The sequence below is a fragment of the Nerophis ophidion genome, linkage group LG01 (assembly GCF_033978795.1).
Source record: "Nerophis ophidion isolate RoL-2023_Sa linkage group LG01, RoL_Noph_v1.0, whole genome shotgun sequence".
NCBI classification, from domain to species: Eukaryota; Metazoa; Chordata; class Actinopteri; order Syngnathiformes; family Syngnathidae; genus Nerophis; species Nerophis ophidion.
In genome coordinates this window covers 83,217,097-83,229,115 of record NC_084611.1, presented here as the reverse complement: position 1 = coordinate 83,229,115, position 12,019 = coordinate 83,217,097, and the positions used below count along the sequence as shown (strand labels likewise).

Sequence of the window (12,019 nt, the reverse complement as noted above, 5' to 3'; positions counted from 1 at the left end):
ATTTAGTCATATCCTTAGTGTTTGGTATTGTTAGTAAGTTAGTTGTATTGTTACCATCTATTAGTTGGTTATTTTATTGCTAGTTAGTTGGTTATTAATTTTGTTAGTTGATTATTCGTAACATTATTTATTTGGTTATTTGTATCGTTGATTGGTTATTCACATTGTTAGTTGTTTGGTTATTTGCATCGCCAGTTATTTGTATCGTTAGTTAATTGTTTCGCTACTTAATTGGTGACTCGTTTTGTCAGTTGATTATATGTATGTTTAGTTAGTTGGTTATTCATATTACTTAGTTGGTTAGTCCCAACGTTGGTTATTTAGTTGTTTGTATCATTAGTTAGTTATTTATTAATATTGTTAGTTGGTTATTTGGTATCTTTAGTTAGTTTGTGTTTCATATTGTTAGTTGGTTATTTGTGTTGTAGGTTAGTTGGTTAGTTGTATATTTAGTTAGTTGGCTATTCATATTGTTAGTTGGTTATTCGTATTGTTAGTTATTGATATTTTTTGTTGGTTATACGTATTGTGAGTTAGTTGGTTATTTGTATCTTTATTTGTTTGGTTATTCATACTGTTAGTTGGTTTTTCATATTGTTAGTTAGATATTCATATCTTTAGTTAGTTGGTTATTTGTATCGTGAGTTGGTTATTCATAGGTTAGTGGGTTATTCATATTTTGAGTTTGTTGGTTATTTGTATTGTTTGTTGGATGTTTGTATCAGTAGTTCAGATTAGTTTATTTATTTATATAGCACATTCAAAAACAACGCCAGTTGGCCAAAGTGCTGTACAGACATAAGAAAATGGGAAAATAGTATCACATTTACATGGTAACACGGAAGGTATTAATAGAATACAGTAGTAAAATATCCCTTAAAAGAAGTGCAGAATATATCACCTAAAATATTAAAATGTAATAAACACATAAAAAAGGATAAAACAAAAAAAAAAAAAAACAATAAATGAAAACTACAGAGATATCTTGTCCGACTGAATTTGAACACCAGGGAGTGAAAATATGTTTTTAACTTGGCTTGGAGACTGGAAGGACCTAATAGATGTTGTTCTAGAGCAGGGGTCACCAACTTTTTGAAACCAAGAGCTACTTCTTGGGTACTGATTAATGCGAAGGGTTACCAGTTTGATACACACTTAGATAAATTGCCAGAAATAGCCAATTTGCTCAATTTACCTTTAATAAATAAATATATATATATATATATATATATAAAAATGGGTATTTCTGTCTGTCATTCCGTCGTACATTTTTTTTCCTTTTACGGAAAGTTTTTTTTGTAGAGAATAAATGATGAAAAAAACGCTTAATCGAACGTTTTAAAAAAGGAGAAAACAGGAAGAAAAATGAAAATTAAATTTTGAAACATAGTTTATCTTCAATTTGGACTCTTTAAAATTCAAAATTCAACCGAAAAAAAGAAGAGAAAAACTAGCTAATTCAAATCTTTTTGAAAAAAATTAAAAAAAGAATTTATGGAACATCATTAGTAATTTTTCCTGATAAAGATTCATTTTAGAATTTTGATGACATGTTTTAAATAGGTTAAAATCCAATCTGCACTTTGTTAGAATATATAACAAATTGGACCAAGCTATATTTCTAACAAAGACAAATCATTATTTCTTCCAGATTTTCCAGAACAAAAATGTTAAAAGACTTCGAAATAAGATTTAAATTTGATTCTACAGATTTTCTAGATTTGCCAGAATATTCTTTTTGAATTTTAATCATAATAAGTTTGAAGAAATATTTCACAAATATTCTTCGTCGAAAAAACAGAAGCTAAAATGAAGAATTAAATTAAAATGTATTTATTATTATTTACAATAAAAAATTAATTTACTTGAACATTGATTTAAATTGTCAGGAAAGAAGAGGAAGGAATTTAAAAGGTAAAAAGGTATATGTGTTTAAAAATCCTAAAATAATTTTTAAGGTTGTATTTTTTCTCTAAAATTGTCTTTCTGAAAGTTCTAAGAAGCAAAGTAAAAAAATTAATGAATTTATTTAAACAAGTGAAGACCAAGTCTTTAAAACATTTTCTTGGATTTTCAAATTCTATTTGAGTTTTGTCTCTCTTAGAATTAAAAATGTCGAGCAAAGCGAGACCAGCTTGCTAGTAAATAAATACAATTTAAAAAAACAGAGGCAGCTCACTGGTAAGTGCTGCTATTTGAGCTATTTTTAAAACAGGCCAGCGGGCAACTCATCTGGTCCTTACGGGCTACCTGGTGCCCCTGTTCTATAGTCTGAGACCTGCCACTGAAAAGACTATCTCCTCTGGTTTTTAGACTAGTTTTGGAGGAGCTGGTCTGAAGACCTCAGGGTCCTGCTGGGACAAAAAGAGTACAGCTACTCAATAAGATAAGGCGTGGATTCCTGGTGTAAGCCTTCAAAAACATTAAGTAACATTTCAAAATGACAACTAGTTAGTTGGTTAATAGTACTGTTAGTTTTTAGGTTGGTTGCACCATGAACGAGTGAGTGATATTGTTGAAAACGACGACGGGATTCAGGACGACGTTGATGGAACACATTGATTTTGAAACATTCCATCAAGCTGCAAAGGTCCTGCCGTCAGGTGTGTGTGTGTGTGTGTGTGTGTGTGTGTGTGTGTGTGTGTGTGTGTGTGTGTGCAGGTGGAAGGAAAGGTTAATCATGGCTGACAGATGCTATGTGTTGCTAAATCACCACTTACTCTTTGAATGTGTGTGTGTGTGTGTGTGTGTGTGTGTGTTCTGGTAATGCTGACTTAATGGGGACATGGCTCTATTTACACAGTCACATTTAGGGGACTTCTGACGGTATGGGGACCAAAAAACAGGTCCACTAAAGGTAAACCTTTTTAAATGATATTCAGATCCATTCTGAAGATGCCTAAGTGATTTTTAAGCTTTGGCCCATAAAACATGTTTACTGGTCAGTTTGAGTGTGAGATATTTGCACAGCAGCCCAAATTGCATCGTACAAGTTTGTGTGGATTATGGAAAATTATTTAAATTTGGTCCCCATGAACCATATTAACTCTTTTTCCCCAGGGTCCCCAGTAAGACTGAACAGCACATTACTTCATCAATCCAGAGATTTAAAGACATGTTTGAGCTAACCGGGCAGTGGCCATTTTACCAATTTTTTTTTATGCCCCTACAACCTGTAGAAAGGGTGGTCCCCACAAGTCATGAACAAAAACTTGGTCCCCTTTCCAAATGATAACCAGTGTGTGTGTGTGTGTGTGTTATGGCAATGCTTACTTAATGGGGGATATCGCTCTGTTTACACAGTCACCTTTAGGGGACCTCTGACAGTATGGGGACAAAAAAACAGGTCCCCTAAAGGGAAACCTTTATAAATGATAGTCAGATCCATTCTGAAGATGCCGAAGTGATTTTTAAGCTTGATCATGTCATATTTAATTTAAACTTTTTTTTTTTTAATGGTCCTCAGTAGTCACGTACAAATGTGTGTGAATTATGCAAAATTATTTAGATTTGGTCCCCATGAACCATATTAACTCTTCTTCCCCAGGGTCCCCAGTAAGACTGAACAGCACATTACTTCATCAATCCAGAGATTTAAAGACGTGTATGAGCTAACTGGGCAGTGGCCATTTTACCTATTTTCTTTAATGCCTCCACAACCTGTAGATAGGGTGGTCCTCACAAGTCCTGAACAAAAACTTGGTCCCCATTCCAAATGATAACCAGAATGTGTGTGTGTGTGTGTGTGTGTGTTTTGTGATCAACTTCCTGCATTCAAAGAAGTCATCATGGATGCTTCTGGACAACACATACATTAGCACATGATGCAAACTTTTCCAGCTCTAATCTGCTTTGGGAATGCTTATCTGTGCTGCCTCTAAAGCATGTGGCCACTTTGGATGTCAACTAAACTGTGTGTGTGTGTGTGTGTGTGTGTCTGTGTGTGTGTGGGTGTGTGTGTGAGAGTAAAACACACACACACACACTTGCACACACTGACAACAACCTCCATCTGTCAGGCTCGGCTTCCTGGCAGTTCCGCCGCATAGTGAAACTTTTGTCATGCATTTTGTTAGTTTGTCCTTTCCGCAACTTCTGCGTCGCCCGTTACCTCTGCCAAGCACACACTCGCCAAGCTGTGAGTGAGCTACTATAGCCTGCGAACTCCAAGTCCAAATATGGGCGTACGCCTTCTGGCTTCCTGCGCAGTTTTGTTTTTCAAAATAAAATCAATCAATCAATCAATCAATCAATGTTTACTTATATAGCCCTAAATCACTAGTGTCTCAAAGGGCTGCACAGACCACCACGACATCCTCGGTAGGCCCACATAATGGCAAGGAAAACTCACACCCAGTGGGACATTGGTGAATGAAAATGAAAGTGTTCTCATTATATTTATGCTCCACCCATCCATCCATTTTCTACCGTTTGTCCCTTTTGGGGTCAACCCAACCCAATATCTGAGTTACATTCAAACCAGTGTGCGTGGCACTGGGAGCAGGTGGGTAAAGTGCCTTGTCCAAGGACACAATGGCAGCGACTAGGATGGCGGAAGCGGGAATCTAACCTGGAACCAAGCTGTAACACCTAAAATGACTATTAGTTAATTTTTATTCTTTGTTTGAAATTGTTTTTTAATCGTCATTATTTACTTCAAGTTATTACAGTATGTCTCTATATACATAAAGTATTTATTTTTCTTTTTTTACATTTTGGCCAAAGGGGTCGCATTTCAATTTCTTACACACACTTGTTATTTCATATGTTGACCAGAGGGCGAGCACTTCCAAGTTTTTACACACACTTGTTATTTCATATGTTGACCAGAGGGGTAGTACTTTTAAAATCGACACACACTCCATTTGAAAAATCCGTCCTTTTGGGGACCGCCCTAATTCTGATAGATTTCACCACCAGGGGGTGCATCAAATAAAGAAAGAGTACGATTTTGGGGCAGAGTTTGGTGCAGACTGTGTGCAGTGGCCATGTCTCTCCTCAGATTCTGAGTCCAAATTTAATTCTGTCTCTGTTTGATTCTTTGCTTTTTTTGTCTTGTTTAATAGATGTCATCAGTGTTTGAACTTGACAGTTTTTAGTAGAGTTTCTTCCCCAAGGACACAACGGAAGTGACAAGGATAAAGGGCGAAAGCGGGAATCGAACCTGGAACCCTCAAATTGCTGGCACGGCCACTTTACCGAACCGAGCTAATACAGATCACCGAGCGACACGTTAAACGAGGGCTGAGGCGAGGATTTCTAAACAGCTCCCTAGGATCATCTTCATCATCATCATCATCATCATCATCATCCTCATCATCATCATCATCATCATAGCCCAGAAACTGTTCCTGCCGAGTCAGCAGCCTCCCGCAGACATAACTGTCATAACAATACTTTCATGCTCTGCTCTAGCTCTGCTGACCTCACACTGATTAATATTATTACAGTTTAATGGACATGCTAATGGGCTGCTTCTGGATTGGTTGACAACTGCGTCACATGACACCTGAGTCAGCACTAAATTAGCAGTTTTTACCCCCCCCCCTCCCCCCTTCCTCACTACTCCTTTGTCGCCTTCCTTCTCTTATTCATCCTTCGTTTGTCTCCTGTCTCCTAAACCTTCTCTTCCCTCCGTCCTCGTCCCCTTTTAGTGGGCAGCTGTGTTTTTGTTTGGAATAAATGTTTTTGTCCAAACAGGAATGACGCTGCATATTGGAGTTTCTTTTTCATTGCCGTCGTGCCTTGGAGCACGGCACTGTTGTCGTGTTCGTGTCGCTTGTGTTTACACACCAACACGTCAGGAATGTCCCTGTGGGGACCGATACACACACTGCATTACCTATGTCCGACCATGTAGGGACCGATACACACACTGCAGTACTGGTCCGACCAAGTGGGGACCGATACACACACTGCAGTACCTATGTCCGAACCATGTGGGGACCGATACACACACTGCAGTACCTATGTCAGACCATGTGGGGACCGATACGCACACGGCAGTACCTATGTCAGACCATGTGGGGACCGATACACACACTGCAGTACCTATGTCCGACCAAGTGGGGGACCGATACACACACTGCAGTACCTATGTCAGACCATGTGGGGACCGATACGCACACGGCAGTACCTATGTCAGACCATGTGGGGACCGATACACACACTGCAGTACCTATGTCCGAACCATGTGGGGACCGATACACACACTGCAAGTACCTATGTCAGACCATGTGGGGACCGATACGCACACGGCAGTACCTATGTCCGAACCATGTGGGGACCGATACACACACTGCAGTACCTATGTCCGAACCATGTGGGGACCGATACACACACTGCAGTACCTATGTCCGAACCATGTGGGGACCGATACACACACTGCAGTACCTATGTCAGACCATGTGGGGACCAATACACTCACTGCAGTACCTATGTCCGACCATGTGGGGACCGATACGCACACTGCAGTACCTATGTCAGACCATGTGGGGACCAATACACTCACTGCAGTACCTATGTCCGACCAAGTGGGGACCGATACACACACTGCAGTACCTATGTCCGACCATGTGGGGACCGATACACACACTGCAGTACCTATGTCTGACCATGTGGGGATCGATACACACACTGCAGTACTTATGTCTGACCACTTGGCGTACACACTTCACCCAGCAAAACATGAAAAATGACCTCCAGGGTCCTATCCATCCATCCATTTTCTACCGCTTGTCCCTTTTTTAAAAATGAAAATATACACACACTTGTCTGCATGTACTCAAGCTGCCTACAGAACACAAGAATAAACACACTGATGACACCGGTGGACGTTTTAGATGGTTTAAAAAAATAAAAAAAAGGGGCTGCACGAGTGCTGCTGGAAGAGGGGGAGCTACGGTTCATTGAAAGAAATTGAAAAACCGTCCACGGAGAGGTGTACTTGTTGAGTACGGTGGTGGTGGGATAGAATAGTAAAATAGAGTGGAGCGCTTTATTGTTCTCAAACATGAGAAATGCATGAGTGCTGCCGTCACAAGAGAGCTGCGGTTCATTGAGGGAAATATTGACATTTACGACACAATTTTGAAAATGTTCACCTTGTGGTGGACTTGTTGAGCATTATGGTCGTAGAATAGAATGGACGGCTTAACTGTCATCAAACATATGAGTGCTGCCGGCACAAGAGAGCTGCGGTTCATTAGGAGAAATACTGACGCTTAAAGCACAATTTAAGAAAAAATGTTCACGGTGAGGTGTACTTGTTGAGCACGGTGGTGGGGGGAAAAAAAGCGCTGCGGCCTATGGCTGCACGAGTGCTGCCAGCACTACGAGGGTCAAATTAATCGCAAGAAAATAGTCTTGCCTATAAGCTGTCGACACGTGGGGAGCTACGGTTCATTGGGGGATTTCAACAACAGCCAGTATTACAAGACAAGTCAAGCATGGCGATGTTGGAGGAGACCACGCTCTCCCTCCCCACGTCACAGTACACGAACCGCAACTCCCGGGTCTCGGCAGGACTCGTGCAGCCCCACTGCGTTAATCGTGAATGATGTACATGTCCGACATGCGTCCTCAAGTAAAGATGTCAGGAGAACAAGAATGGCAAAAAATAGCTTTCATCACAGCATCTGACTTGACAAAAGTCACAATGTTATAGGAAAACATTTTGGCAATATTATAACAATGATCAGAATTTTACTTGGCAAAATTTTGACAAAAAGTCATCAGTTTACCCAAAGAATGTCACTGTTTTACAACAACAACAAATAATAAAAGTTGGAATTTTACTCGACAAAAGTCACAATGTTATAAGAAAACATTTTGGCAATATTATAACAATGATCGGAATTTTACCAGGCAAAATTTTGACAAAAGTCATCATTTTACGCAAAAAATGTCACTGTTTTACAACAACAACACAAAATTTGGCATTATTGTGATAAAAATTTGAATTTTACTCAATAACAGTCACAATTTTACAAGAAAAGCTTAACATTTTTGACAATTTTATGAAAAGAGTTGTCATTTTACTCGACAAAAGTCACAATGTAATAAAAAAAACTTGGGCAATATTGTACTAATGATCGTAATTTTGCTTGGCAAAATTTTGGCAAAAATCATCATTTTACCCAAATTAGTCACTGCTTTACAAGAACAACAAAAAAAATTGGCAATATGATAAAAGTTGTAATTTTACTCATTAACAGTCGCAATTTTACAAGAAAAGTTTAACATTTTTGGCAGTTTTATAAAAACAGTCGCAATATTACTCGACAAATGTCACAATGTTATAAGAAAACAATTTGGCAATATTATTTTACTTGGCAAAATTTTGACAAAAGTCATCATTTTACTCAAAAAATGTTCCTTGTTCACCGGTCCTCATATGGATGGAACTTTTCCTTGGAAGACGACAACAAAGATGGACGACGAGTCCTCCCAAAGAATGAGCTCTCAAGTCAACGTCGGGTGGTTCTAACATAATATTGTGAAAGTCCAGTCCATAGTGGATCTAACATAATAGTGAGAGTCCAGTCCATGAGGAAAGAAAATAAACAGCCTATCAACTGGTCTAAAATAACTAGACAGTAAATTAACCAAAAATCCTGACTTTGGAGCAATGTTCGCGGACTCTAGTATTTGGCTGTCTATTAGATGCTTGTTCACCGGTCCTCATATGGACGGAACATTTCCTTGTGGATCCCTCAAGAAGGGTTGAAATATAAGAACACACACACACACACACACACACACACACACACACACACACACACACACACACACACACACGCACACAATCGTTCTTTTCATCTCCACATACAAATGAAATCAGCGGTCCTGACAGGGCGAGAGGACAGGGAGGACGAATAAAAATCACCTCATTATTCACACACGGGCTGACACGCACACACACACACACACACGCACACACACACACACACACACACACACACACACACGCACACACACACACACACACACACACACACACGCACACACACACACACAGACGGTGCACACAAAAAAGGGCGGGAAGAGGAGGAGGAGGATGATGATAGTGGTGTGATGAAGGTGACGCTGACAAGAGGAGCAGCAGTAACGATGAGAGTGGCGGTCCCTGGCCCCGCCCACCTCCGCGGCGAGCACGGCGACTGGGGGAGACGAGTGCTGTCGATGGCGTCCGCGATAACTTCTGTCTTGACCGATAACGGCCCGCAGTGCGCCCGTGACTACAATGTAAAGGAGGCCTTGCGGATCACGGCGAGTGAAGCGCAACGCTTTTCGTTGATCTACTTTTTGTCATTCGAAAGAGAAAAAGATAGAAAGACAGGAAACATGATTTATTATATTACTATATTATTATTGTTTATCGTTGTATTACATTGATTTCATATATCATTTATTATTTTTGACCATATTAGTATTGTTTATTGTTGTATTTCATAGATCATGTATTATTATTACTATATTGTAGAGCGATATTTTAGTGTAATGCTATTATATATATTTATAATATTAAGTATATTAGTGTTGTTTTATTTGTATTTCATTATTATATTTATTTGTTATATTGTATCATTATGAATGTAATATTACTTGAATAATATAAGTATAATATTAATATTTCTTTAGTCCAATTAAATAGAATTATTACATGGAATTATATAAAATGCATATTGTGTTTATATATTCTAGAGCAAAATTTTAGTGTTATACTAGTATAGTATATATATATATATATATATATATATATATATATATATATATATATATATATATATATATATATATATAATATTTAGTATAATAGTGTTGTTTTATTTGTATTTCAGTATCATCTATATATTTTTTAATTATTATATCATTATGAATATAATATTAAGGAAATAATATATCTATATTACTATTAATATATTGTTAGTCCGCTTGTATTTATTTATTACATATATTTATATCAAATACACATTAATATTGTATTTATATATTCTAGAGCAATATTTTAGTGTTATGCTAGTATATATATTTATATTTAGAATTGTTGTTTTAAGTGTATTTCATTATTTTATTACATGTATTTGTTATATTATTATATCATCATATCATTATGAATGTAATATTACATGAATAATACATCTTCATGAATAATACATCTTTATTATATATTGTTAGTCTGATTTTATTTATTAATTACATATATTTCTATCAAATACATATTATTGTATGTATATATTCTAGAGCAATATTTTAGTGTTATGCGAGTATATATATATATATATATATATATATATATATATATGTATAAAGACATGCACCTGGGGATAGGTTGATTGGCAACACTAAATTGGCCCTAGTGTGTGAATGTGAGTGTGAATGTTGTCTGTCTATCTGTGTTGGCCCCTGCGATGAGGTGGCGACTTGTCCAGGGTGTACCCCGCCTTCCGCCCGATTGTAGCTGAGATAGGCGCCAGCGCCCCCCGCGACCCCGAAAGGGAATAAGCGGTAGAAAATGGATGGATGGATGGATATATATATATATATATATGTATATATATATATTTAATATACTGGTGTTGTTTTATTTGTATTTCATTATTATATTTATTTGTTATATTATTATATCATTATTAATGTAATATATGAATAATATATCTATAATATTACTATTAATATATTGTTAGTCCGCTTCTATTTATTTATTACATATATTTAAATCAAATACATATTAATATTGTATTTATATAATCTACAGCAATATTTTAGTGTTATACTAGTATATGTACTTATAATATTTAGCATACTAGTGTTGTTTTAAGTGTATTTCAATATTGTATTACATGTATTTGTTATATTATTATGTCATTATGAATGTAATATTACATAAATCATACAATTCCATAGATTTCTATCAAATAAATATTATTATATGTATATATTCTAGAGCAATATTTTAGTGTTATGCGAGTATATATATATATATATATATATATATATATATATATATATATATATAATATTTAGTATACTGGTGTTGTTTTATTTGTATTTCATTATTATATTTATTTGTTAAATTATTATATCATTATTAAATGTAATAATCCATGAATAATATAAGTATAATATTACTATTAATATATTTTTAGTGCGATTAAATATATTTATTACATAGATTTATATCTGCTGGAGCCTATTCTATTGAATAGTAATTTGAACCTTGACCTATGATCCCAATATTGTTCAAAATCAACAAGGTTCTTGACAACATTGGCAAGATGGATGATGTAGAGCAGGGGTCACCAACCTTTTTGAAACCAAGAGCTACTTCTTGGGTACTGATTAATGCGAAGGGCTACCAGTTTGATACACACTTAAATAAATTGCCAGAAATAGCCAATTTGCTCAATTTACCTTTAATAAATATATATATATATATATATATATATATATATATATATATATATATATATATATATATATATATATATGTATATATATATGTATATATATATATATATACATATATAAAATGGGTATTTCTGTCTGTCATTCCGTCATACATTTTTTTCCCTTTTTACGGAGGGTTTTTTGTAGAGAATAAACGATGAAAAAAACACTTAATTGAATGGTTTAAAAGAGGAAAAAACTGAAAAAAAATGAAAATTAAATTTTGAAACACTTTATCTTCAATTTCGACTCTTTGAAATTCAAAATTCAACCGAAAAAAAGAAGAGAAAAACTAACTAATTCGAATTTTTTTGGGAAAAAATTAAAAAAATAATTTATGGAACATCATTAGTAATTTTTCCTGATTAAGATTAATTTTAGAATTTTGATGACATGTTTTAAATAGGTTAAAATCCAATCTGCATTTTGTTAGAATATATAACAAATTGGACCAAGCTATATTTCTAACAAAGACGAATCATTATTTCTTCTAGATTTTCCAGAAGAAAAATTTTAAAAGAAATTCAAAAGACTTGAAATAAGATTTAAATTTGATTCTACAGATTTT

The 12,019-nt window shown here is 35.7% G+C and overlaps 1 protein-coding gene across 1 annotated transcript in view; it reads right to left on the bottom strand.

Moving 5' to 3' along the window:
* LOC133560723 (protein ELFN1-like) overlaps positions 1-12,019 on the bottom strand; it is a 224,243-nt gene that overhangs the window by 31,602 nt on the left and 180,622 nt on the right. The window lies entirely within an intron of this gene.